At 36.1% G+C, this 27340-nt stretch overlaps 1 protein-coding gene across 3 annotated transcripts in view; it reads left to right on the top strand.

Moving 5' to 3' along the window:
- Positions 1-27340, top strand: part of LOC120626782 (adenomatous polyposis coli protein) — an 83468-nt gene that overhangs the window by 5352 nt on the left and 50776 nt on the right. For 2 of the 3 annotated variants that reach the window (XM_039894524.1, XM_039894525.1), the window contains exon 1: positions 17534-17677. The exons of the other annotated variant lie outside the window; for it this stretch is intronic. The gene's annotated coding sequence lies outside the window, so the exon portion shown is untranslated. Of the gene's footprint in view, positions 1-17533; positions 17678-27340 lie in introns of those variants that run through there. 3 annotated transcript variants of the gene reach the window in all.

A 27340-nucleotide genomic window follows, 5' to 3' on the forward strand; every position in this document is an offset into this window, starting at 1 on the left:
ATTGGATAGAAGAAGGCTTTCCTTTGCGGAAATTTGCGGAATAAAATCATAATATATCGGTTAATCTGTTAACGCATAAAAATAAGCCTCCTATTTTAAAGAAATACATAATAGTTCGCTGATACTGATTATTAGTTGTAGAAGGGATTTGACATTGAAATAGTAAACGTTGCAATAATATGCGTATTATGTTATTACAACTCAGTCATTTTTAATGAAAAATTAACACTTCATTTTTAAAAGGTAAGAACCAGTCCGCCGTGGGAGTTTAGGTGCTGATAAGCCGAGATGTTTTTATAAGTGTAGACGCGTTGGTTACGGTTTTAATTTGTGATATGAAAACAAGGCAATTAATTACCTGGGATCAATTTAGCTTAAGCAGCTTTACGTTAAGCAGATAGACGTATTTATCTCGTAGCGATATTATCTTGCTCTAGTTTAAAAACGATTGCTTCCCATGTCTTCGCTCTTATGTATAGCCGATTCGAAAGTTTCGAACGTTAATTCTTTCTTTTAATAAGCACGCTAAAATTTAAATTCTGCAACATATACAATTTATTTTAGGTTGTATAATTGTATATGTAGATAGGCTAGTATTGTTCGTAGGTGGTAAATATAGTTATAGGATAAAAAACTGTTTATCTTTGTGTGTCATCTGTCAAGTAAGTTTAAGTTATCATAGTAATTTGAAATAGTAAATCAATTTCTTCTTCTATTTCGGATTTCTAAATAAGCAACTAAAAGGTTGCAGCCTTTCCGAAATAGTTTTCAATCTCCGTATATATTTTTTTTTAATGACGGAGTGGCGAGTTAAGTGATGGATCCCATGGTTAATGTATCTAACTCGCACATGGCAGGTTTATTTTTCCACTTTATTAAGCGATGGCTTTAGAAGTTAGTGTTTTTTATAACTATTATTTTTTAAAAGGCATTATGTTAATGATGGCATAATGATCCCTCTATTTTTAAAACATCAAAGTCGCAATGAGAAAAACGTTTATAATTATTATTCAGTGTGTATTTGTATCGAATTTGGTAAAGACTGACAAGTGTTTGATCTGATTAGTAAAACATAAATACATTCTCAAAGATTAACATGTTTTTAAGGAAAATATAAGTTTGTGACAAAATAAGTAGCACGTGCGTAAATCCGAAAGTGTTGAGACGCAAGAGAATTCAAACTTCATTGATCTATTTTCATACGCTCGTATACCTGCTGTATACTAACCTCTAGGTCAGGTTACAGTGATTGATTGATACCGTATTAAATCCTGGATAACCCATTGTAATCGATACCAAAAGAAAAGAGTAAATACATTAAAATCGTAATAAATTTTATCCCTATGCCTAATCCCTATCACTATCCCTATCCCTATCCCTATCCCTATCCCTACTAATATTATAAATGTCAATGTAAGTTTGTTTGTTATGCTTTCACCCAAAAAGTACTTAACCGATCCTCATGAAACTTTGTACACATATTCTTGGAAGTGTTAGAAGTAATATAGGATACTTTTTATCCCAACATTAAGCTCGGTTCCTTTGGGAAAGGGGACGAATGTGTTTGAAGATTTTACACCATAACTCCGACCAATTATAACCGATTAAAATAATTATTTTTGTACTATAGAGGTTACATTATGTGTTTAATATTGCCCAAACTTTGTGTAGATCTGAATGTGGTTAGAGATAGAGGACAGAACTCCTAAGCGGACAGCAGCAAACCCCTCATTCACACCACAACTACAACTAAATTGAACACCACATCAAAAACAAAATCAAACGCAGACAAAGTCGCGGGCAACAGCTCGTTCTCTATAAATTATCCCTTATCATTGCCATATGGTGCTGAAACAAAGCTATCTGTAATTTAAGATTTAGTAACAAAGAAATAAAGTTAAATTGCACTCAGGTATTTATCCAGCATTAACTGTATAGTTAGCGCATCGAATAGATTTGACTGCAATCTCCCCTGGTGGTAAGTGATGATGCAGTCTAAGATGGTAGCGGGATAACCTGTTAGGGAGTACGGTAGTCATACCCCTAATCGGCTTCTACGCGTCATCGCACCGGAACACTAAACCGCTTAGCGGCACGTCTTTGCCGGTAGGGTAGTAACCAGCCACGGCCAGTGCCTCCCACCAGACAAAAGCCCCAACAATGGGATGACTTAGCTTTTTTATCTCCATTCTCCACACAACTTTTCAAAGTTTGGAACAAGCCTGTGACGCAGCTGCACAAAAATTATTTTATGAAACTATTTTTGAAATCATTAAAAACCTTCGGAAAAGTGACATGTATTAGCGCATTTATGCGCACATTCGGCACATATCCCGATACGCCTGTACGGGCACGTTGCAGCTCACGTGGCTCGCAATGTGCGATCGATCGCCGACACGCTGCCGTGAGCGTGACGGGCTGACTGAGTGACTCTCTGGATGTATTGGTTGGAAATAAACTCTTCCCCCTTATTCATCATCACCATCATATATATTGATCAGGTGTTCCTATGTCTGTAGAAGGAAAGTAGACAGTGGCGTGCACAGGGTTTCTTACCAGGGTATCAGGAAAATTGCATAAATGGCAAAAATCAACAAGAGTTATATACCAATATACGGGTAAGCAGTGCTTTTGTGCATGTATGAAGTGCACTCCACTGAAAGTAGAAGACCTGTCATAACTACGGACAATACTACTTACAATACTTGTTTTTTTATATGAAGGAAAACATCCTGAGGAAACTTGCAAGCCTGAGAGTTCCCCATAACGTTCTCAAAGGTGTGTGAAGTCTACCAATCCCCTTGGCCAGCGTGGGCTATACCCTCCTCGTTCTGGGGGGCGACAAGTGCCGGTAATTGGTTGATGATGAAAAAAGCGATACAAAAACTGCTTAGCCATAAAAAGTTCTTAGTCGTGCACTCTTGACAGAGTGGTCGTGGCTGCTGAAATGAATTTCATGGCGTTAGGCATCATTGGATTGCACGGCTTCCCGCGCGAGTCTTCTCCACTTTTGGCAGTTGGTAGCGTTTCGAAAGCATTCCACCACGGTTGTCTGGGACAACGATTTCACGATATCTGTCCAACGAGTAAGTGACCGCTCTCTTTCCCCTTTTCCTTCTATCTGTCCTTACACCACCAATCGTTCAATCGACCCCTCATTCCTTGAGATGTGGCCAAAAAACTTGAATACGTAACTGAACCGTCGACGATAGTCGTTCCTTGATATTTAGTTCTTTTAAAATTGAATTGTTGCGGAACGCTGTTAATCAGTAAGACTCAATATTGGACGTGAGCTGAGCGAGTGCATCGTATTGATCAGACATGTCTTCCAACCTACAGGGCGCCTCGCCCCTGCATCGAGAGATCAATATCGGCGTATTACTCATTGTTTTATTCCTTGCTGCTTGTGAAAATAGTTTTGTTTCTAGCAGACTATTAAAAGTATGCTCTCAATAGGTATGATTACAGTAACAAAACATCGCTAAACTATTGTTTTTATCAAATTCAAGATTTATTTTTACAACGTGTTAATGAAAACCGATATTATACTTCAGAGGCCTTAGAGGTACATTATTTACTGTCTCTGAAACTCATCTCACAATTCTAAATGTTTATAGTTTTTGAGTAAACCATTGCCATAGTTTTTTACTGAAAGAAATAAGATAAATCACATGCAAAAGTAAAAGCAAGTGACCCCTGTTACTTCATTAGGTACGCGTCGCGTAGCATTGGTACTATGCGCGTGTCGATCTATGAAATTAAACGATGAACGCACCTATGCACCCTGGAACAGTATTTCGTAATTCCGTTTCTCGTTGTATAAAGTAGGTTCAATATACCTAAGGACTTTTGAATTGTCAAGTATGTCTGTAATGACTACAACCGGTTCAGAAGGCAGATTCTACCGAGAAGAAGCCGGCAAGAAACTCAGCAGTTGCTCTGTTCCAACATCGTTTTACAATTTAACAATCATTGTTCTATCTTGCTGGTTCGAATCCCAGCACGCTTAAGGAAAACATCGTGAGGAAACCTCCGTCCCTGAGAGTTCTCCTCAACGTTCTCAAAGGTATGTGAAGTCCACCAATCCGCACTGTGCCGGCGTGGTGGACTACGGCCTTAACCCCTTCACATTGTGGGAGGAGACCTGTGCCCTGTAGTGGGCCGGGAATGGGTTGATATCATGAAATTATCAATCCACATACAACACAAAATAATGGTACCAATTCTGTTGTATGTAAATCTGTAAACTGAATTGATAAGTCTTTAATTACTTTTTGTCCTTTTAAAAATGTTTACTGTGGAAAAGTAACTATTATTAATCTTGTATTTTTAGGTTAGTTTAGTATTACTGTACCTACAGTACGTATAGTTTAAGTAAACATAGACACCTATTCATTGAGTTTTTTGCTTCGCCCACAAGGCACCTTGCGCATGAGAGATGTGCGCAGGCGTTATACTGATTATGTTTATCATTCACGATCCAAAGATACTTTTACTTCCATTCTGTGCAGTTTGTAGATTCATCCTGATTGCTATTCTGTCTTTTGTTACATTTTGTAGAGTTAAATATTATCGTCATTGGTATTTTTGTGATTCTTTCAGGCGTAGCCATACTGACATATTGTATTTTATAATTTATGAAAATTAAGCTTAATTTGCTACCCAAACCAAATGTCGTCAAGAATAGTCTTGACGTTGACGACACAGTTTAATAGAACTGTTAAGAATGCAATAGGCAGGGCATGTGCAAAGCATGGAAGGCACGAGAGCCCCAAAGAGGTTGATAGAGGGCACTTTGGAGGAGCGTAGCGATCGAGGATGTCCTAGGGGTCGGTGGAGTGATGGAGTCGAGAGGGATATGAGGGTTCTGGGAGTTCGGAGCTGGAAAGAAGTTGCTTCTGACCGCCTTAAATGGAGAAATATGCTTGACCAAGCGAATCATCGACAGCCCAATGGCACGGTTAGCTCATAATAACCACGCTGGGCAGACGGGTTGGTGATCGCAGTAGTTACGCTGTTCTAACTGTACGATATCCACACTAGAATTATTATGTCTGCCACAATGACCTTCGTTTCACTTTCCAACATCCCCTGCCCACACACAAATAAAAATCGTTTACTTCAACTCTTTTTAGGACTTCGTTCAATTAACTATAATTCAATTAACAATTTCAGCTTATTTTGTACATCATTTTAATTGAAAGCACCACAATTGGATTTGCGAGCATTACTTAGAAACCTTGTACCTACACTTTTGCTAACTTGATTTTGAATTTCCAAATAAGTCTAGGCAAGTAGATACTTGTAATTGTTTATTTGTAAAGAAAGAAAATCTGTTGTTCAAATTTTCTCACAATAACTCATTTACGAATGCACATGGTATTCACTAAGCACTTTAGCACATGATATAAAGTGGGAAAATCTCCAGTAGGAGTTTGCTAGGCCATACTTCCATCACAAAAATAATATAACTCTTCTTAATATTAAACAGCTGTATGCGGATTCTAGTATCGATACCCTACAAAGTGGTTTTAACGAAAGCCACCCGGTAATAGACCGCCACACCAAACAACGCCCTCTATCCAGCACTCCCATTCAACTCCGTCCCCTACCCCATCCCTTAATTTTCACGGCAAAATCCATTACGGATAGTAACCTCCCTTAATGTCCTTTGTATAGAGTTCAAACTTAATTGACACAAATGTAGCTTACGGTCTTGTAAAAGCAAACCAAAATCGATTGACAGCACCCATCAAGGAACAAGTCTAGGAAGAGTTAGGTAGCGTTTTCCGACACTATTATCTTGGATAGTGAACATTCCATGATATTAATATCAAAAGCCAAACTATAAGGCCCTGGCATCTCATACTAAATATTGCACACACTTTTAAAAAATGTAATCCGTGGAGGACAACAATGCAACCAATCCAGAAGTTTTGTTGTGTAGCCATGCTTTATAACAGGTAGAATCTAGACGATTCCTACCTTTGTCAAGTTGGTAAACTAAAGTCGCTTAATACTGCTTTGATGACACATTATATTTATCGGACCTAGTGGTCTCATACTTTGGCAGAAGGGAACGCTGAGTATAGCTTTTCCACTTTAAGGGGAGCGGTGGCGTTGTTTTTTTGTAGATTGAGCAATATCTCGATGGAAATAGTACCGTATACTGCAGGTATGGAGTAGAGAATTGCTTGACATGCGCAAATACGCAGCCTCCCCTAAGGTAGCGTTCGATCCTTCCAGTCGCCTCGCCGGCGTGGCCCGGACGCCCGGAAAATCGAAATAGCAAAAAGAAACGAAAACAAATCCACTCTTCCCTTCTCAATGAAGGAAAACTGCTGGAACAAAAGTCAAAAGAAGTAATTTCGCGTTATTAGCTTCAGTGGTTAACTGCGTTGAAACAATTCTTATTTCATAATATACGCTCTGGAAGCATTTTTTTTTGTGCCAGTGATAAGTGCTGTATTTTTATAAGCAAATTTACATATTGTTTTCTATGCAGTGAACTCGACTTGCGCGAGTAAGCTTAGTATAACGGAGCTTAGTTTTACAGGATTTAGGGATTTCTCGAGGAACGGCCCGAGGTATACACTATACGATTGGTTGTTTTGATGTATTGGGTATGGTGGTGTGGCTTGTACTTTTGTAGTTAGGGGCGCAAACTGAAACGCTTCCTGTCTTTGTGAGACAAAAGGCTTTTGAAATCTGCGGTGTGTTTGACGGCCTGCAGAACTGTTTGCGTTTGATGACATAATGGGAAATGCATCCGCTAGACACTTTAGCTTAGTAAATTAGGACACGAAATTATTGTCGCTAGTTTCTTTAGTTTTAGTTTTAGGTGACGTTTGAAGGCAAAAAAATACTTGGCTAAACATTGGTGTAGGAATTTTGGGACCCGAGCGTGCTTGGATCCCGCGCAGTAAGTTTTTTACTTATAAATTTCACCATCAGTTTACCGCAATTGATAAATATATATGAACGTCTGAAATGACAGTGTAGTAATTTGCTTACTTGAACGCTTACTCTAAATCGGAATTTGTTCCCAAAGAGACAATTTATAGAATTCTTTAGATATAGAATAATATACGGAATTTTAAGGAATGTCCAAATATATAAGAGCATTCAGTTAAATTTGCATATGATAAGCGAATATAATCTTATCTAAAATATTCGCTCACAGGCTTTTACTTATATTGTGTCATTCACCAATCACTTCGCACCGTTTATTTCACCAGTTATTGATTCACTGCGTGCTCCGCCACCATGGCATTTAACTTTTAGAATTCACTAAATGTGAAAATATATGGCTAACAGTGCCTGCTTACTAATCAGTTAAAACTGCACTTAATTCTGCTAAACTTATTAAACAAGATACCTTCGTTAAGTTCTTATTTTAAGCCATTATCTAGTTATCGATCAGGGATCATGACTTTACTGTTAACATTTTTAATTAAATTAACTCGGCTACAGAATTATTTTGGTGTTTGGCCTCGGAGAGCTACATCTAAATTGTGTCATAATAATCGTTAAAACCTTCCAACTTTAGCTGCTTTGCTTTAGAACTAAGCTAAGCTTAGCTCTGTCTAAGCTCTTAATCTCTCCTCGGAGAGAAGATACGTGTGCGTGTGTTATACCTGTGTTGCGGGGGGCAGATTTTTTTTTTTACAAAATACTGATATGTTTTACTTTAGCAATTTTAGAATCAGTTCCGTATGGTGTTCTTTTTATAAAAAGTTACATATCAGTTGAACAAGTTCTTTTACATGCAAATGATAGAAATATTCGGATTGATGTTGAATTAACTTTGCTAGATTAGTTCTAAAATGGCGCTTATTTTCTATTAGAGAAAGATTAAAACGGAATCCCAGCGATTCCGTGTCGCATTGTGTCCCTGAAATTATTTCAAATATCGCAATGGCGTCTGTACTTGTAAGTTCATTGCCAAATGTATTAAATCAATAGCATTGTAGGTTGGTAAAAGATAAGTTTGTGGTGTTTTACCAAAAACTCTTCGTTGTACCATATTGGATGGAAGCAGGCGTAACTTTGTGGAAATCCATGATATATTATGAAAATTAAGCTTAATTTACTAAACTCCGCGAAAAGCAGGATTTCTTCATTCATTGTAAAGTCAACATCTACTGAGGATGATCCGGTTTCGGGGCAAAACGTGCATAAAGGGTACATTGCCGAAGATCTGTTTGGTGTGGAGTATAAGGTTTGAAGAAATTATAAATTACACCATACAGATTATCCTGCTTTTCGCGGAGTATAGCAAATTAAGTTCATAATACTTCGTGGTACGTTTTTACAGGGAGTCTACAATAATAACTTCGTTTTAGAATGTTTTTTTTGAGACTCACAGTAAGAAGCCAAATTATTACTTTCGACCCACATAAATTTAATATAGGAACTAGCAAGTTTCATATATTTGATATAAATAAATTTGAAGAACAAACAGATAGAATTAAATTATTTAATTTTTATATAGAATAGAATAGAATTCTATTCTATATATTATTTATATATAGAATAGAATTAATAATAATTGATTTCAAAATAAAAACTTGTACACATAATAACTGTCCTGTTGACTAGCACATCCAACATCTGGACCGATTGGTCATGTCATGTCCGAAGAAGTCCAAATAAGGCTTAGGGAAAAGAAAAATTGGAAAATTTGACCGGGAAATTCGGGAAACCCTGAAAGCGCTTTTTTGTACAAACTCGAAACAACTGCGCAATTCTTTATTTTTTTCCTCTTGTTTGTCTTCAGGGAATAAAAATTTAGGACAAAGGAAAAACGTTCCCGGGATGTTTTAATTGAAAAACTTAAGTAAAATTTTGACAGTAGGTACCGGTCTTTCTTTGGGGTCAGCTTGTATGAAATGTAAAAACAAGAGCTTATTATTAGATTTTAAGTTAAGATAAGATAAGAAGGAAGTATTAATTTTCGTTAATTGAACGATGGGGCTGACATTCTTATTGTTAAGAAAAGTCCCGGATAAGCAAAAAATTAAAAAAAAAATGTTTTACGAGCGTGACATGATCTTATATGTTTATTAAAGTGCTATACCTACAGTTGAAGTATGTATCAATATAAATTTGATTAAAGTTAGTATTTTTTTCTATCATAAATATTGATATATGAATATTAGGGAGATCCAAAAAAAAAAATTTTTTTTTTTTCCAAACAGGCTCAAAAGTTTCGTTTGGGTGTAAAAAAAATCTGTGAAAAGATGAGCCCTTAATATTAATATTAAGATTGTCCTCATCGCATTTATTTAATTCCCATAAGAATAACATTAAAAAAATATTTTTTGCTTCTGTTTTTTGTACCGTTCAAACGACTGATTGACTTATAATCACTGTTTCAATCTTTACAGAGAATTGAACGCTCTACAAAAAAGGTCTCATAACATTTTTTGATTTGTCCACGCGTTCAAAAGTTATTCAAGATCAAACTTTAATTTTTCAATAATTCGATCGAATATTATAAATTACACCAACACTGTTGGTTTCAGTGTCAAAATAAGGATCAAATTTATTATCAAACATAAGTTAGACTTCACTATTAGACTTCCGATACTTATCAGAAGACAAATCTTGAACAATAATTATTTTTTTTTACTCTATTAAAAAATATATGATGCTTTTAAGGATTTTTTTGCGATTAATCAAAAAATAAACAATTTCATTCTATTCAATTAAATTGTGACTTGCTTGCTGGGATTCGAACTCAGCCATCCGAAAGTGCAGTCGAGCTCCTAACCAATATGCTATTATTAATTGTTGTTTATTTAATAATTCATAATTCAAGTAATATTTAGGTACAATATTTAATTTAACTTAACCAAATGTTACTTGCAAGAATAAAATGTAAACTAATAATTAAATCAAAACTTAACTACTTAATATCAGATCGAATTGCTATTCTATACTCGTATTCAAGATGGCGGCAATCAGTCGTAACAACGTACTCGTACATTAATTAACCTTATTTATTAATCAAAAATTTATTTACTTAATTTACAACCTGAATACCAGAGGTTATTTGTTGACTTGTTGCCGAGTCTCACAGGGAAGGGACTGAAGTTTGTATTAAATCGCACCCATATGTCACAGAATTAAGAACAAACAGAAGCCGTGTCCACGACTAATATTGAAGCATTAAAAACCACTCCAATTTAGATTGGTATCTCGAACAAACGGTTGGTCTCTTCATACAATTTAGCAGTTGACAGTTATTATTCATCCTCTAATGTTCTAAGCGTTCACTATAAAATGGGAAAAAGTTTGAGCTAGCAACATTCCGCGGGTGTGAAGTGAGATGTGCGCGGGGTGTTTTCACTGTTTTTGGACACAACGCATTGCATACAATAATGGCAGAATGAGGATTTTGTATGTCCATAATTCAATGCCATATTTATACAAAGTACTCACACATATCACGTGGCATAAAAATCATTGTTATTTTACAATATTTGTATGTCGATGTGAACGACATAATATGCGTGAAACACAAAATGATAACATCTATATATAAGTGTTTAGTACCTACCATATTTTTGCTAAATAAAGAATTTGAATTTGATTTAACTATTCAATAAATTAACTAAGAAGGTAAATAGGAACGAAAATACGAATGAAAATCAATTTTAAAAGCCAACAATACTAACATACGAGTACAAACTAAATACTAACATACATCGCGGTTCGCTAAGTTCATTACTCGCTTAGCGCGGCAATTCATTTCTTTGAAAGCGATGACGCAACTGTATTAGCATCGTAATAAATAACCAAGTCTCATGTGATGCCGGAGCGCTGGTTAATAAAACCCGTCAACAGTATTTGGATCGCTATGATAGTGATTAATTGCCATGACACCTTATCTCAATTAATATTCAGGACACATTGCCCGAGGAGAACCTACAGATCTTCGGTGCAGTGGCTTGCATACAGTGCAGCTATGCACAGGGTATGCAGAGGATATAAAATGAAGAAAATCTCCCGTACGATGTAAAAAATTTCTTAGGTGTAGGTATTTAAAGAGTAACATTATAAAAAGCCTACCGTTAAGTTTTTATAACTCGTACTCGCCACTGCTTCTGTGAAGTATTACTTGATCGAATCTAGTAGTAGAAGAGCTTTATGTGACAGAGCTCGTCCGGGGAAGTATATCCGGCTATCACTATGCGTATTTCTGCCGCCAAGCAGCATAAATCTTCTTGAGCTATGTTTTACGCCATTTTATGCTAAAAATTAGGACGAAGATCTTCCTATTGAGGTAGGCGAGCTCACAAAATCAAGAACATACAGAAACCGTATACACGACTAATATTGAAGCATCAAAAACCACTCCACTTTAGAAGTCTTTCTCCAACAATGGGTAAGTTACTTCACTCAATTTAGCACTTGATAATAATAATTTGTCTTGCAATGTTCTAAACTTTTACCATGAAATGGGGGAAATGGAAATGTTTTTGAGCTAGCAACATTACGGTGAGAAGTGAGACGTGTGTTGAGCGTTGCATGCAATAATGGCTGAATAGGGATTCTGTATGTTAATAATTCTGTGGACCAGCGGATCACCACAGCTCTCGTACAAACTTAATGTTCCTTATATAACATGGAATAAGAAATATAGAATACTTTTTATTCTGACGTTATAATAATTCGATACGATCGAAAGCGACCACTATGCCGAGCGCGCAACATCACGCTAAGGGTACATACTGAGTTAGTGAAGTGGAAACTTCGATCGGGAAAGATAATCGCAGCGTTGAAGGAAATTGCAAACCGAACGATGCGCGATGAAATATGGCGCGTGAAGGTCTCTTTATACTGCAGCGAATACCAAATTACTGAACACAAGTACGGTCGATATAATATAAAAGACTACGTGGGCATCTAACCCGCAACTTGTAACGGTTTCTTGGGTTTCCCATGGAACTAAGATGTTTTTAAATGGTTAAAAAGGAGTTTTCATTCGTCTTCAGTACGCTACTAATGCACAATGATATTGTACCATTAGCGTTGGAGCGTGAAACACCTTTCAACTCATATCTCATTTAAATTTCTACCAAAAATGGGTTTAATAAATAATTGAATCTCAATAAAAAATTTCTTCCCTTCAGATGTGGTTTTCATGACTCTTTTTTTAGTTTTTCATAATATACTATATAATACAAGCTACTAAGCGATAAAGCCGCCTTTTGTATTCTACTTCTGTCTTTGTATTTCTAGTGTATTTTTTTTTCCTAACTTCATAGCGGTGTACAAATAATGAATTTAATAATAAAAATAATAATACAGGTAAATTATTTTATAGAAATATTCCACGATATGCGACATTCAACTATTTAAGTTTTGGCTTGCTAACCCGATAAACAAGAATTAACGCTTAAGTAAACATCCTTTTTATGTTTAAATCAAAATAATATATTTGTTATGTTATGTTCCTAATCAACTGTACTCTATTTTGGTGCTACCGAGGACTTTCACGACCTTTTAATCATCAAACCGTGAACTATTCATATTATATCCATTTTGGATATTAATTTTTTTTTATAACGTCACTAGAAACAGTCCCTAATGGAACTCTGAAGGTCACATAAAAATTTCACACTTGAGAAAAAAAATTGACCAAAAAAACTGACTTTATTAAATCTACTAACGAAAAGCAAGACATAAATACTTTCTGTAACATATTTAAGTCGGTACCAAGTAAAATGTAAAAATAATAAGTTGATAGATAGATATTTACTTGTTATCTTTACCGCGTTGGTACTTGGTCCGTACCGTGGTCTTCATCATCGATTAGTTGACTAAATGTTGCTTTGTAAAATAAAATTCACAAGTTACATAAAATAATAATATATAAGTGTGTGATATTTGAAGAGTTACCTCGATTTCTCCAGGATTCTGCCAATAGATCGTGATCTCATGAAAATTGATTCAAGATCAAAAAAATGATTTTTCTAATCATTTTACATATGACTAGAGTTCTGAGATAAAAAGAATAATTAAAAACTGATTGAAAACCTCCTCATTTTTTTAACTCGGTTAAAAAGGCAGTTAAGTTAGTCTCGAAATCACAAAGTCTGTATATATGAGCAAAGTCACTGATTCGTATCATAGCAGAATTTCGCTGTCTAGTCTAGTTAGTACCTCGTCATCTCATTATCGTTTACACAGCGTGATGCTGCGATGCTTAACTTTCTTTTCTTATGCTAATTGCTGATCACTGTACGCGCAAGTTTATTACGATCTCATTGTACTCGCAGTTATTCATTTAACTGGGTGCCAAGTTTTAGATTTTCCGCCAACATTAACTCATTAGATCGCATGTCAGTTTTTGCAAATTCAAAATTTATTTATTTCAAGTAGGCCTATTATAAGTACTTATGAAACGTCACGTCAACGTTTGACTCTGCCACAGGTTCGGACGGCAGATTCTACCGAGAAGAAGCCGGCAAGAAACCCAGCAGTTGCTCTTTTCCAACATCAACAATTTACATTTTAACATTCATTTTTCCATCTTGTGAGAGATGAAAGCGGAGCCGGATGCTTCCAAGCAACCTTGTCATTAATAAGTTCATCAATTGTATAGTAACCTCGCTGTAATAAATGTGTTTTAACAAAATCTTTGAACTTATGCATTAAATAAGTTACCTTAGGAAGCATATTATAAAAGCGTATACTCTATTATAGTTTATACCAATTACCGGCCCACTACAGAGCACGGGTCTCCTCCCACAATGAGAAGGGGTTAAGGCCGTAGTCCACCACACTGGCCCAGTGCATATTAGTGGACTCCACACACCTTTGAGAACATTATGTAGAACTCTCAGGCATGCAGGTTTTCTCACGATGTATTCCTCCAACGTTAAAGCCAGGGTATCACCGCTTCACTTTTCCGCGTACAATTTCTGTTTTTTTTTTCATACAAACTTTTCTATTATGTCCTGACCCACCGCGACGCATAGCCTTTCCGCTTTCTTACTTCGTTTGCTTGACTTTTAGCGTCGTAGTGATTATTTTCTTTGCGTTCCTCAAGAATGGGCTATTAAATTCAGATTTTTATTCAAGTCAAAATCAAGCCCAAAAGAGTCTGTTACAAACATACTGTTAATAAAAATCGTGTAAAAATGAAATCAATACAGGATTGGAAAAAATATAACTTCTTCTATTCCAACCATATTGCTGTGGTTTAGCAGGTGGACATGGTAATTTCATGCCTTGTGAGGGGATATATTTTTGCCTCCTGCCTTTGCTAACCGTCATACAAACTGTTTCCAAATTTATATTTGGTTCCCAAGTCTACGGAACCGATTTGTTCTATTAATAATAATAATAAAAATATTTATTTACCACAATAAATAAATAAATTACAACATACTACATGAGAACAGAGAAAAAGAAAAAAGAAAAAAAAGAAAGAAATTTAGGCGTATGTTGCTTCGTTGTGGTCGACGCGTCACCTACTCAGCTCTGTGCCGCAGCACCATGGCAGTAAATGCCAAGGAATACTACAACGCTGATTTTCAGTAGGGACCAAAATTAACAGTTATTGAAACAGTTAATTAAATCTTCCATTACTATAAACACAATTACGTATGTGCTTAATAATGACTTACAAGTAGCCGATCGTGATGTATGCAAATGCGTGGAGACTGGTTCCATCGAACCGACTTGTTATGCGCTTTCTTACGCGCTTCTGATTAGACGCTCTGTTTAATGATAGACTATTGGCCTTTGCTAATTCACGTGCGACTCGTACATGCATGATGATTTGATAAATGCTAACGTAATTGCTGATTGGCACGCTTAGACGTTCGATTTGTTTCATCATGGGTTCATTGGCCAGCACGGCTCGCTTGGCCAGGGGACATTTTTCTCCCAGGGGAACGTACAAAATGTTACCTTCTTTAATAGTTTTAAGCGGAGATAGCCTGGTGGTTAGAGCTTTGGCGTCCCTTCCGGGGTAACCGAGTTAGTTTAGTTTAGTTTAGTTAGTTAGTTGGTAGGTTAACAGCACAGTCCAAGATTTCAGATTTTAATCCCTATCTACAGGTAAGATTAGCAAAAGGATATAGCACTACGATAACCCACGTGACGTCTGCAAATTTTGGATTAGACTCATTATTAATTTCGGGCGGCTAGACTGCATCGTAGGGCTAGTAGCAAGCGCGCAACGAGAGAGGTTATGTCGTACCCTTTTTTCATCTGTCTCTACAGCAGGGCTAGCACGGGCGGGAGATAAAAATTATATCCCCCGATTATATCCCCTAAAAATTAATATAATTAACTTGTCCACCTCCTAAAACTGCTGAAAACCAGTGCTGCGCGTTTTAGTATGCAGCTATACTGAGCCAGCTCCTTTGTCACACATTTTTTTTTTAATACTTTAACAATTGTATTACACAAATGTAACATTTTACACAAATGTGTGACAATAAATCCGATTTTTCTTTCTTTCTTTTTTAAAGCCCGGGAACATGGAATAGGAGAAGTTTACCTTTCGCTTACACATATATAATTTGGATATTATTTCGACTTGTGCACCAGTGCTCTAAGATTTGATAAAGCTGTGGGAGAAGATAATTTTTTATCCTTTCCCCGGTGATATAAATGTCTCCTGCCCATGCTACTCGTGCTGGTAGATACAGTTATCTCGTGGTGCGCATGCTAGACCTATAGCGGATATAGAAGTCCAGGGATAACTAATAGTGCAATAAAAAATTATGTTTATGTTTATTATTATGTGCATTATGTTTATTATGAAAATTAAGCTTAATTTGTTATAGTCCGCGAAAAGCAGTAGAATCTGCAGGGTGTAATTGATAATTTCTTCAATCATTATACTCCACACCAAACATATCTTCGGCAATGTACCCTCTACGCACGTTTCTCTCCGAAACCGGAGCATCCTCGGGAGATGTTGACTTTACAATGAATAATTGTTAAGGTTTATATTTGAAAGCATTACGTGAAACGGTGTTGGACGATAAAGTGCACATATTAGATTACCGTATAACTTGATCGGGTAGGTCGCGTCGTGATGCAACGAATCGTAACACAAAGGACACGAACAGGGGAACTATGTGGCCTACAAATAGAAAATGTAATGAATACATTAGCATATACTTTATATATATATACTACGACTATACACACATCGCCATCTAGCCCCAAAGTAAGCGTAGCTTGTGTTATGTGTACTGAGATGACTGATGAATATGTTTATGAATAATATACATAAATATTTATATTATGTACAGATAAACACCCAGTCACTGAAAAACATTCATGCTCATCACACAAACATTTTCCAGTTGTGGGAAATCGAACCCACGGCCTTGGACTCAGAAAACAGGTTCGCTGCAAACTGCGCCAATCGGCCGTCCAATGTTATATTACCTTTGCATTTGCATATTTTAATAGGTGATTAGAATCTATTACGGTATGTATGGCAAGGTAAATTTGGTATGTTTAAAAATAAATGTTCTTATATGACTACTGAAACACAATTTATATTAGTTCAGTAGTCAACCAAGTACCAAGTTTAGAGTAAGTTACACATTGGTATTTGTAAAGCAAAATGTACCTAATAACTATAAGCTATAAATATAATTGATCACAATAATTTATGAAGTTTTTACATATTTGCTATGTATACACCTGACGACATTCCGCTAATCCCTATAAAAAAATAGGAAACTGGGCACTTTCATTTCAAAATGAGACTTCATCTTTGAGTATTGGATAGAAAATATCATATAGTCTTTATTAAAAAATATAATCACTGTGAGGCTAATGACATATTAAACAAGCCACATAAGGAAAAAACGCTGCTGGCACCATTTGACTATCCGCGCAGACTATTGCTTGCCGGTCGAATAGATAAGACAACGTTAGTTCCTTTTAGAGTTACCCTTAGTTGCACTAATGGTTACAAGCACTAATGTATCAAAGCGCTCACTATAAGTTACATATACTTGCAACTGGAGTCGATTTCCAGTAATGTAACACTATAACGTTAAGGCAAAATAGACTTGTTATAATATAATTACTGATAGTATAAAGACTTGCAAATTCTGCAATTCTAATTTTTTATTACGATTTAGGTTGATGGACACAGGGCAGTACTTTATAAAGTTATTATTACAAAGAGTCATTCTGTTTATAGGCGATAGTTTTACAGGCGAATATATGCTTTGTTCAATTCCTGCTATAAAAAAACATCTCCCCCAAACGAGTACGCTGTTATTATGATTTTGTACCTAAATTGAAGAGCGAAACAGGCCCGTCAAAACTAACCACCACGTGAAATAATAATCCCCTGTAAACTTGCACGCACGTTGCGTGCGCTCAGTCAGTCAGACGCGACTCGCGGGCAAGCGCGCGCATCGACCGCGCCTCGCAATAATACGTATTTAAAAAAAAACAATTCGAATGCATTTTCGAATCTAATCGTGTGAATGTGACATTATATTTATATAATTTTTTTTTAATACCTTTGAGTTACAGTGATATAGACAAGTGCTAATTTTATTTTATACACAAGTTGAAACTAAGGGTTAAATCGAATTGTGCCTTATTGGAATGCGTAGAAATCGTCACGCACGAGCGGTCCAGAAGACCATGGAGAAGTAACCCACCAGTTTGCGGGGTACTTTGTTGTTGATAATTTCAGGCGCCACTGCCTTTTTGTCTTTCCAGTTGCATTGATTCGCCTTACCGTTATGATTGCTGTTGCTTTACCTAGCTCAAAACCCGCGCAACTTTGTCTGCACCGAATCGGTTATTAGAGGTTTTAATATCTTAAAAAAACCTAGAAACTAATTTATTTACTAAATTTACAACCTGAATACCAGAGGCTATTTGCTGATTGGTTGCCAATTCCACAGGGAAATTACTGAAGTTTGTATTAAATCGCGCACATATTTCACAGAATTAAGAACATACAGAAACCGTGTACACGACTAATATTGCATCAAAAACCACTCCACTTTAGATCGAATTTTCGAACTTTCAAGAAATGGTCATAAATTAGACTTATTTTGATTAGATTATTTAAATTAGTGACATCTGCATATCGTCTGCGAAAGGTACAGAGGTCATTTGTGGGATTGAGTATACGCTTTTATAATATGATTCCTAAGATAATTTTGGACCTACCAATGCATAAATTTAAAGAATATGTTAAAACACATTTATTACAGCGAGGTTACTATACAATTGATGAATTTCTTAATGGCAACGTTGCTTGGAAGCATCTAGCTCCGCTTTCATCTCTCACAACATAGAAAAATGAATGTTAAAATGTAAATTGTTGATGTTGGAAAAGAGCAACTTCTGAGTTTCTTGCCGGCTTCTCGGTAGAATATGCCTTCCGAACCGGTGGTAGAGTCACTACACACAGACAGACTTGACGTTTCAAAAGTGATTATATTAGGCCTACTTGAAATAAATGAATTTTGAATTTGAAATTTGTCCACTTCATCACATTTAGCAGTTGACAGTTGTGACAAAAAACAGTGTATACTACCAAGCATGTATTGTCTAAGTTTAATGAAGATCTGATGAATATTGTCGGAGATCAAGGACATAATTCTTCACAGATAACAGCAAGTCACAATGCATATGGGACAACGATCGAATGCATGCGTACCATCCTACTAATATTATATATGCGAAAGTTTGTGAGGATAGATGCATGGATGGATGGATGTATGTTTGGATATTTGTTACGCTTTGTCGCCACAACGAATGATCCGATTTGGCTGAAATTTGGCAGTGATACCTACAATATAGTCTGGAATAGCTCATAGGCTTCTTTTTATCCCGGAAAAGCAAACAGCTTCTACAGGATAGCATCACTATTTTGCCGCATTTGTCTTTAAAATTGGCGCAACGGAGTTTTTTGATAGTAATATTATAGACTGAGTAATATTATAAAGCTTTTAAATTTTGTTTGGTTGAACGCGCTAATTCAGAAAATGATGTTTCGATTTTTTTTCTTTCGATCTGTAGTAACAATTATGGCTATATAACATCACGCTACTATCATTAATGAGAAATATTGCAACAACTGCAATAAATATCCTTTTTGAGGTAAAAACGACGGAAGTATGTATTAAGTAATATCGGAATTGTCGGAATTTTTGTTTCTTTAAAGTTCTATAAAACAGTCCGCGACAACATGCGACTATTTTTTGGAGTCGACTCATTCACGGACGAAGTTTCACGCGGGTCCGCTAGTAGTAAATAAAAGCTTATTTGACAGTTCAAAAATAGGAGTGCTCCGATCGTCACCAAACTTAACAGGATTACTCGCCAGGTTAATCCGGAGATTCCCTGAAAGTTTCATTGAAATCGGTCCAGCCGTTTCGGAGCCTATACGGAACATACCCACACACTTTCTCTTTTATATATATAGATAAACCAATGAAGTTTCCACAACTAAGTTATACATAAACGATAACATTAACCACAATTGCTTAGGGATTAATAAAAACAAAAAAAAAATTGTAACAGCTTGTAACACCTATTTTGCCAAAATTATATTCCTAAAAGTGACAATTTTGACGTGAATTAAGGTCCTTCTCACAATATTTGCTGTTGAAAGCATTGCATGCATGAGATAAAGAGTTATTAGAAAGAAAACCGCTAGTAGAAAGCTTGTACCTTAACAGCTAAGTGCATTTTGCAGTCGATTTTTAAATATACTGTTGACCAGAAAAGACACTCTTTTAAATGAAGACTTTGTTCTGTACCGGATGTTTACTAGAGGGTGAAAGGTTTCAAAGAAATTTTTACATTATTTTCTAAGGAGTACAGTTTCAAATCCTTTAATATGTTTGTTGTTTCGTGGTTCTAATTCGGTTACAGGGTTATTCGACTTAGAAGAGATTTCCCTACAGATTAGAGCGGCTAGCTGAAAAAAATAACTGCTCTAGTATTTACTTACTATTTTTTTAAAGCAAATCAACGTATTCTTTATCATTTACAATCGACTTCCAGGTGGTGTGAATTATAATTTTTCATTTAACCGACATAAAAAAATAAGTTGACAGATTCTGGAATTAATTTTATATATGAAAGAGTATAATTAGATGTATAATCACAGTGTCACCAAATTAGGATTTACAGAATGGATGCAATGGAAATAGACAAAATCGTCAAATATAAGCCCTGCATAGTGTGTTTCTTAAAATGTCTGTAATCAAATTAAATCTATTAACAAATCGGGTTTTTGTGACAGAGATAAAAATATCCCGGAATCTGATAGTAGCGCCACGTACCTACCGAGTCCAATGGTGAATCTAAACCTTCTAGTGACCCACACAAACAAACATAATTTCAGTAAAATGGATTTCAGTTTTTACGAGTTCTGAACATGATGGGAAATAAATGTGTTAAGATAATAAAAGGCTTAAGGTGAAAAAACTAACGTGTATCACAATGTATAGTAATAATATGTTTCCGGTGACATGCTCGCGACGGCTTGATTGATGTTAACGGAAAGTTTAATTTTCTCTGTATTTTCACATGTATGTGATCTATCAGAAACAGTGTTATAGAAATAACGAAGGGAAAGAGAATTAATCTTGTTAAATGAGGGTTTTTGCACACGGCTGATTGCCAATGGCGGCGGAAGCATTTATAAAGGTCGCGCGTCGCCTGCCGTCGAGCAGTCGTCAACGCATCGGCAGCAGCCTTCGACCAATAGCGTCGCTTGCTGTTTGTGTTTGTATCGGCACGCGACAGACAAACGACTGCAAGCGTCGCTATAGGTCATCGGCTGCCGCCGATGCGTTGACGACTGCCGCTGACAGTTGTCGATAGCTAGTTACCTTTGTCGTTGGCTATTTGCCGATCGTGTGTATGAGCCCTAATAGTTATTTTCTGCTTTCTCCTTTCTGTCACCTATATGACATTCAAGTATCTGTAATTCGAGCGGATTGTCGGTTTTTCAGTGGAATCTTTTGTAGTTTGTTCAGTTGAATGAAAGCTAAGTTACTAACGATCGTGATGAGGGTGGCATGCGAGGGAATTAATGATGTGCTGATGTTCTAACTACCCCGTCATACGGGATCTGTGACTTAAAACATGTGACTATTGCATTCCTTCTTTAGTTTTATCTACCCTATTATCTAACTTTAATCATTTCAATATACCTCACCGTTCGGTTTCTCTCGGTTTTCCTAATCCTAAGGTTTCCTGGAAGAGATCGCTACTAAGCGATAAGGGCGCCTTTTGTACATATTTTTTAGTTTTCTTCTTTTCCTGTCCATATCTTTTTTCTTTTTGTAGTGTACTAATACAGTGTAAAAATAAAATACTAGGTCAAGTGAAAGGGGTGATTTTAGATTCTGAAGTAGGTTCGTATTCCTTTTAAAGCATGCATGCATTCTATGCAGCTATGTATACAAATAAATAATGTGGAAGTGTTTGTCTGTGCTACTCTTGCTATGCCGGCTGTATTATTTTGGATGGGACTCACATCAGTGCATAGACATAGAGGGTATGCATAGGGTAAGCAGATGATATAATAAAGAATATCTCCAGTTCGAGTTATAATAAACTTAAGGATATACATTGTAAGAGTTATTAAAAGCCTACCCTTAAGTATTTATGAGTCGTACTGGAGATTTTCTTCATTTTTTATCATCTGCATACCTTGTGCATACCCCCTATGCACGCCATTGACTCACAGACAGGTTTGCGAGAAAAGCTCTAGTGTTTTTACCATAGAAACCACTTTCATTAATTTTTCAGCGGGATATAATGGTAAACGTGAGAAACTAAAACCATGCGCCGAAGTAGTCACGGGTAACTGTTAGTAGGCAATAAATTTAATAACTAGGTTTATGACAGTAGTAAACTTGGGCCGCTGTTACGAAACGTAATGTCATTTTTTATGAAAATACTTGCCGGTCCAAATTACAACACTTCGTGGAGCTATGAAGGCTAGGTGATTTAAGAGTATTGAATAACCATAATGACTTCCTTTTTCGCATAAAAAAAATTGTCCGGTGGGAGGCTTCCGCCGTGACTAGTTATCACCCTACCAACGAAGACGTGCCGCTTAGCGATTAGAGGTATGGGTTTTATATAATTGCCATAACCCTAACAGAGACAGTACCAAAAATATTTCAAAATTCATTTATTTAAAGTAGGCCTACTTTATAAGGATTTTTGAATATCAAGTATGTCTCTGCAGATGCAGTAGGTAGTTGTTCTTATCCAACATCAACATTTACAATCATTTTTTCCATCTTGCGGGAGGTGAGAGCGAAGCTGGCTGCTTCCAATCTACCTTGTCATTAAGAAATTCATCAAATGTATAGTAACCTCGCTGTATTAGATGTGTTGTCACATATTTTTTTAATGTACTGTACTTACCATTTTTTTTTTGGCTTGGTGCAAAAGCTTTATTGCTACCTCCGATCTTTGGGCAGGACGGAGGTTATGTGGGACTCCCCCTCTTAACGGGGTATACCCAAACTAAAAACCACCACGGCATGCCCCTCTTGTTGGCTTTGTAAGAAGCCCGGGGAACCCGTTGTATATCTGTCGGACGTACTTTACTTGCAGAGAGTGACTAACTTTTAATTGAATTAAAAAAAATCTATATCTATCAATCAGCGATACATCTATACGTATCAATGTGACAGGCGACTTAACAATCGGGTGACAGTGGCCCGGCGCGAGTGCGAGTGAGTCACGCGCACAAATAGCGGCGCTTGACACTAACCGGGCCACTCCATAACTCAGCTGTGAGAGGACAAGATTATGCAGGTGTGCGCAACATTTCTTTATCGGCCATTTTTTACATTTATTTCCTAGCCATCGGAGGGAAAAGCCGGTGAGTGCACGGGCAGCTTTCAAATTACGTGTGTTAAAGCTCGCTGAATAATGCGTAGAATAGAATAGAATATCTTTATTTGAAAAGTACACGTTAAAAGCTGTTAATTTTTTTTTTAATAAGTTACATTGTATACATACTTAGCGTGCAATAATTCAGCATCTATTCAAACAAGTATTTTTACGGATTTATTTATTAATATAATAGTTATCAAACGGGGTTACAAACATAATTTACGACATAACTTTAACCGTTTACGCATCGCACGCAAAAGGAATATTTTTTTCCCGTTTTCGCAACTTTTTTCAATTATTATCAGCTCCTTTCGGTCGTAGGTGATGTTATATAGCCTATCGAACCTCGATAAGTATAGTATCCAACACCAAAATATTTTTCTAATTCGAACCAGTAGTTCCTGAGATTACCGCGTTCAACCAAGAAAACTCCTCAGCTCCATTAGTATAGAGGCGAGAATGCCGCTTATACCTCTTAACTTATCTGAATGAAATTATGCATAGCAATAGTATGCATCCTGGAGAGGGATGTAGTTTTCCTGGGTCATAGGGTTCCTGCTGGATTTTTAAAACCCATAATTCAACCCAAACTATGCACATTTCAGCTAGTTCATTATACGATTCACGATACTGTAGGTATAATAGGTAAACAGTGCTTTTGCGCAAGTATGGAGTACACGCCACTGCATGACATCATCCTACTTAAAGTAGTTAAATACTGTTTGCTATATTACTAGCCCTATTCGGAGTAGTGACGTATGAAATCTATGAGTATCTGGAGAATTTTACGCGAGGAATTGGGTCACGCATGCTTCGAAGTGTTTTGTTTTATACCAAACTTCTAACGTTACAGGCAAAGGCAGGCAAAATGTACAATATTAATAATGCCCAGTCGGAATCGACTGTGAAACTCTCTGCACATAATGTCTGAGATGTAATGATGTTTTGGCAAACCAAGGAACGATAGTAAAAAAGTAGCTAAAGGCATTCATTTTTTAAGAAGTTATTACGTTTAGTCTCCGATAAATTATTATCGTAATAACTTTAAAATTAGGTACGAAAGATTGGTAGATAAAGCCTGGACGCCACGTAGAAAACACGACCGCTATTTTTGAAATAGGAATTGGGCGTGGGTTTGGGGTAATACCCAAAAGGCATGTTATTCATACATAGTATTTCATGTCGTCTATTGTTTAACCGAGTTCAAATTCATATGAATACTATACTTAGACTACTTATTTATTTATTTACTAATACTAATTCTTTAACTGAAAACAAGCTCTTTTCCTTAATCCCCAAATCAACACCATACACGGTTATTTCTATGTTCTTATGTTAAAATCTGTCACAGTCGTGACCAGATTTACAAAGTATAGCGTTGCTTTCTAGACAATAATCTACTTCTTCTTTTGTGTTATGGTCTGATCGACTTTGAAACTGCAATACAATAAGTGGAACTAGAGTAATGGCGTAAAAGACAATCAGAGACTTGAGAATATAATAATCGAGATTACTATTTTTTTCTATAAACGTGGTTTCTCTTTTTTTCGGGAGGAAAACCCAAAATCTTAAAAACAATGACACTTCTTAAGATAGTTTTGTTTGAGAAAAACTTTTTCCCTCTTTCATTCCCTCAGCACGTCATGTTGAGAGGTTTTTGGGATGGAGTGCATAATTAAGAGGCTCCGGTGTAAACCAACCTAATTCACTAAGGTATTTGGAATACACCGCATAACCTCGCTTAGAAATTATTATAAAATAAAAAACTTACGGAAACCTTTCATAAAATAAAATACAATAAGCTATTTACAGATTAAGGCAGAACGCACTAACGTAGAACAAATCCATACTAATATAATGTATGCGGAAATGTGTTTGTTTGTTTGTTCGTTCTTACTTTTCGCCCTAACTAATCAACCAACCAACTTGATTTTTGGCATAGAGTTAGTTGAAAGGATGGAGCTACTGAACATGGCCTACTTTTTATAACGAACGCGGGAACAGCTATATAAAATTATTCTCAATCTCAAGAAGAGCCTGCGGCTACCTTATAGGAATTAGGGCCTCGCTTTTTTTAACGTCACATCTGTCCGGAACCAGCGGAGTCTAAATCGGCAAGAAACTATTCATAGTCAAAGTTGTACAATTTAACAACATCTTTATTCTATCTTGCGTGCAGATCAAAGCGTAGTCACTTGCTTCCATGAATCATTGTCATTAATAAATTCATCAATTGCATACTAACGTCGAGTTAATTCTTTTTAACACATTATCTTAAGTTATGCAATGACAAGTCTAAAACTGCCTTTGTAATCAGGTTATATAATGGGATTAAAGAAGAAATGAAATCGACTTTAATGTTTCATGCGAGTGACTTGTTGTTGAGATACTCGGTCTTCCGGCCAACTGGACGATAAACCGTTTCAAAAGTTATTGAAATCGGTCAATTAGATCGGTTAAATAGAAATATAATGTCCATATTAATATCGTTCTTATCATCTGTACTCTAACTTAGTGACGATGCAACTAGTTGTTTAATGTTGTCCATTTCTATCATAATAACACTCTACACGACATCATATCGGTAGCTTAACAGATTGTAAGAACACACCTCATTAGGTTTCTTTCCTTGCTACTAGACCAAACTTAACCAGCTTTTCGGAGATGACTTCATGTAAAGGCTAATGAAATTCATGTAAAGGTTCTACTGCTATGCCTCAGGATCCCTCGGGACTACTGAAGATATTACTTTAGCTTAACTAAATAGACAACTCTAAAGAAGTACTAACCTTTCATTATGTGTGCGAAATAGGATACCACTTGAGACTTGTGATTTTAATTGCGAGATTTGTCTCCACAAGAATAGCCATCTTTCTCGATCTTATTGAATACACTTTGATTGTAAACCAAAGAAACAAGTAGTTACAGAGATATAAACATAGAGCAAGATAGTACAATTAGGTGTATAATAGGTGACCTTATCGCTACATAGCGATTTCTTCCAGGCAACCAAAGGCATATTCTTAAAAAGGAACTAAAAACCTCAACTCAAATGGTAATATTGTAAAAAATTCAACGACAATGCTATCGGATAACCGAAAAAATCCGAATCTAACAAATGACAGGATTATTCACATCAACACATTTGTGAACATAAATTCGGTATAAAAGCAAGTCTAAGTTGCGGCGTGCCCTTACATTAACCTAAGGCTGCGGTGGCTTAATTTCCCTTCCACCTTTAAATGGTTGTAATTAAGGTTAATTCACATCATAATCGCTCACGTTATGCTACTCTTGAAAAATCCACTGCTACCTCCTCTTTTCCTCTTCTTTGACCGAATTCAAGCGAGAAGACATAATGTCAATGATTCAATTGATATTTTTAGTAGGCCAAATATAAGCACTTTTGAAACGTCAAGTATGTTTGTTTGTAGTGACTCTACCGCCGGTTCCGGCATCTATTATCTTGATAGCATCACAAATATCGCCTTATAGTTTTTTCTGCACATTGCACAATACCTCATGTATTTGTTTATATGCAATAGAAAATGTCATGAACCTTGAGTTTACTTACCATCTGACATGTCCACAAAATAAATTGACTACAAAAATTGTCAACAAGAAAATAGATTTCGCAATATCACAAAATCACAAATCAAAAACTTTTCTGTGCACTTTATATATAAAACAAGTTGCTTTTCGCGGAGTTTAGCCTCCGTAGTAAGTATTTAAGCTTAATTTTCATAATATATGATGGATTTCCGCATAGATATGTTTTTTAGCAATATTCTCATTAAATGTTTATAAGGTTATCATTGTCACCGCAGGAGGTACAAGACTAAAACAATCGCTCTTTTCTCATACAATATTATAGAGAACTATTATTTTAATAAATTTATCTAATGCAGAGAATTTTCGCTCGAGTAAGATGATATAAAAATAAGATACTTAGAAATCTCAGCTGTGTGCAGACGCACCGACGCCGTTCACTTGTTCGATGACTCATCGAAGACGCTGAGCTTGCGGAGCATTTCGTGAAGGTCAAACCTACATGCGTTTGCTTTCTTTGTACTTTATAATGAAGAGATTTTTTTAAGCGCAGCTACGCTTAAAAAAATACATTAGAATATTTTTCTCTCACCATTTATCAGTTTGATGAAAATGAGGAATTTTGGAACTTTCAATTTGATTTTTAAGTTGATTTGGTCTTCTGGTGAAAGAAGATAACAATGTTAAAAATTATGAGATCAAAACAAGACTACATGGCAAGAAAAGTATTTTGTGAACTCATATTTGACGGCGCCAAATACTCACATAATACCACACGTATCAAGAAAAAAATATCAAGAAAAATAATTTTTCATTATTTTAACAACACATTCGCATAATATTAAAAAGCGATGTATAAAACATGCACTCCATTGTTGTTGCTTATGTTAATAAGATT

Source organism: Pararge aegeria, chromosome 10 (genome assembly GCF_905163445.1).
Source record: "Pararge aegeria chromosome 10, ilParAegt1.1, whole genome shotgun sequence".
NCBI classification, from domain to species: Eukaryota; Metazoa; Arthropoda; class Insecta; order Lepidoptera; family Nymphalidae; genus Pararge; species Pararge aegeria.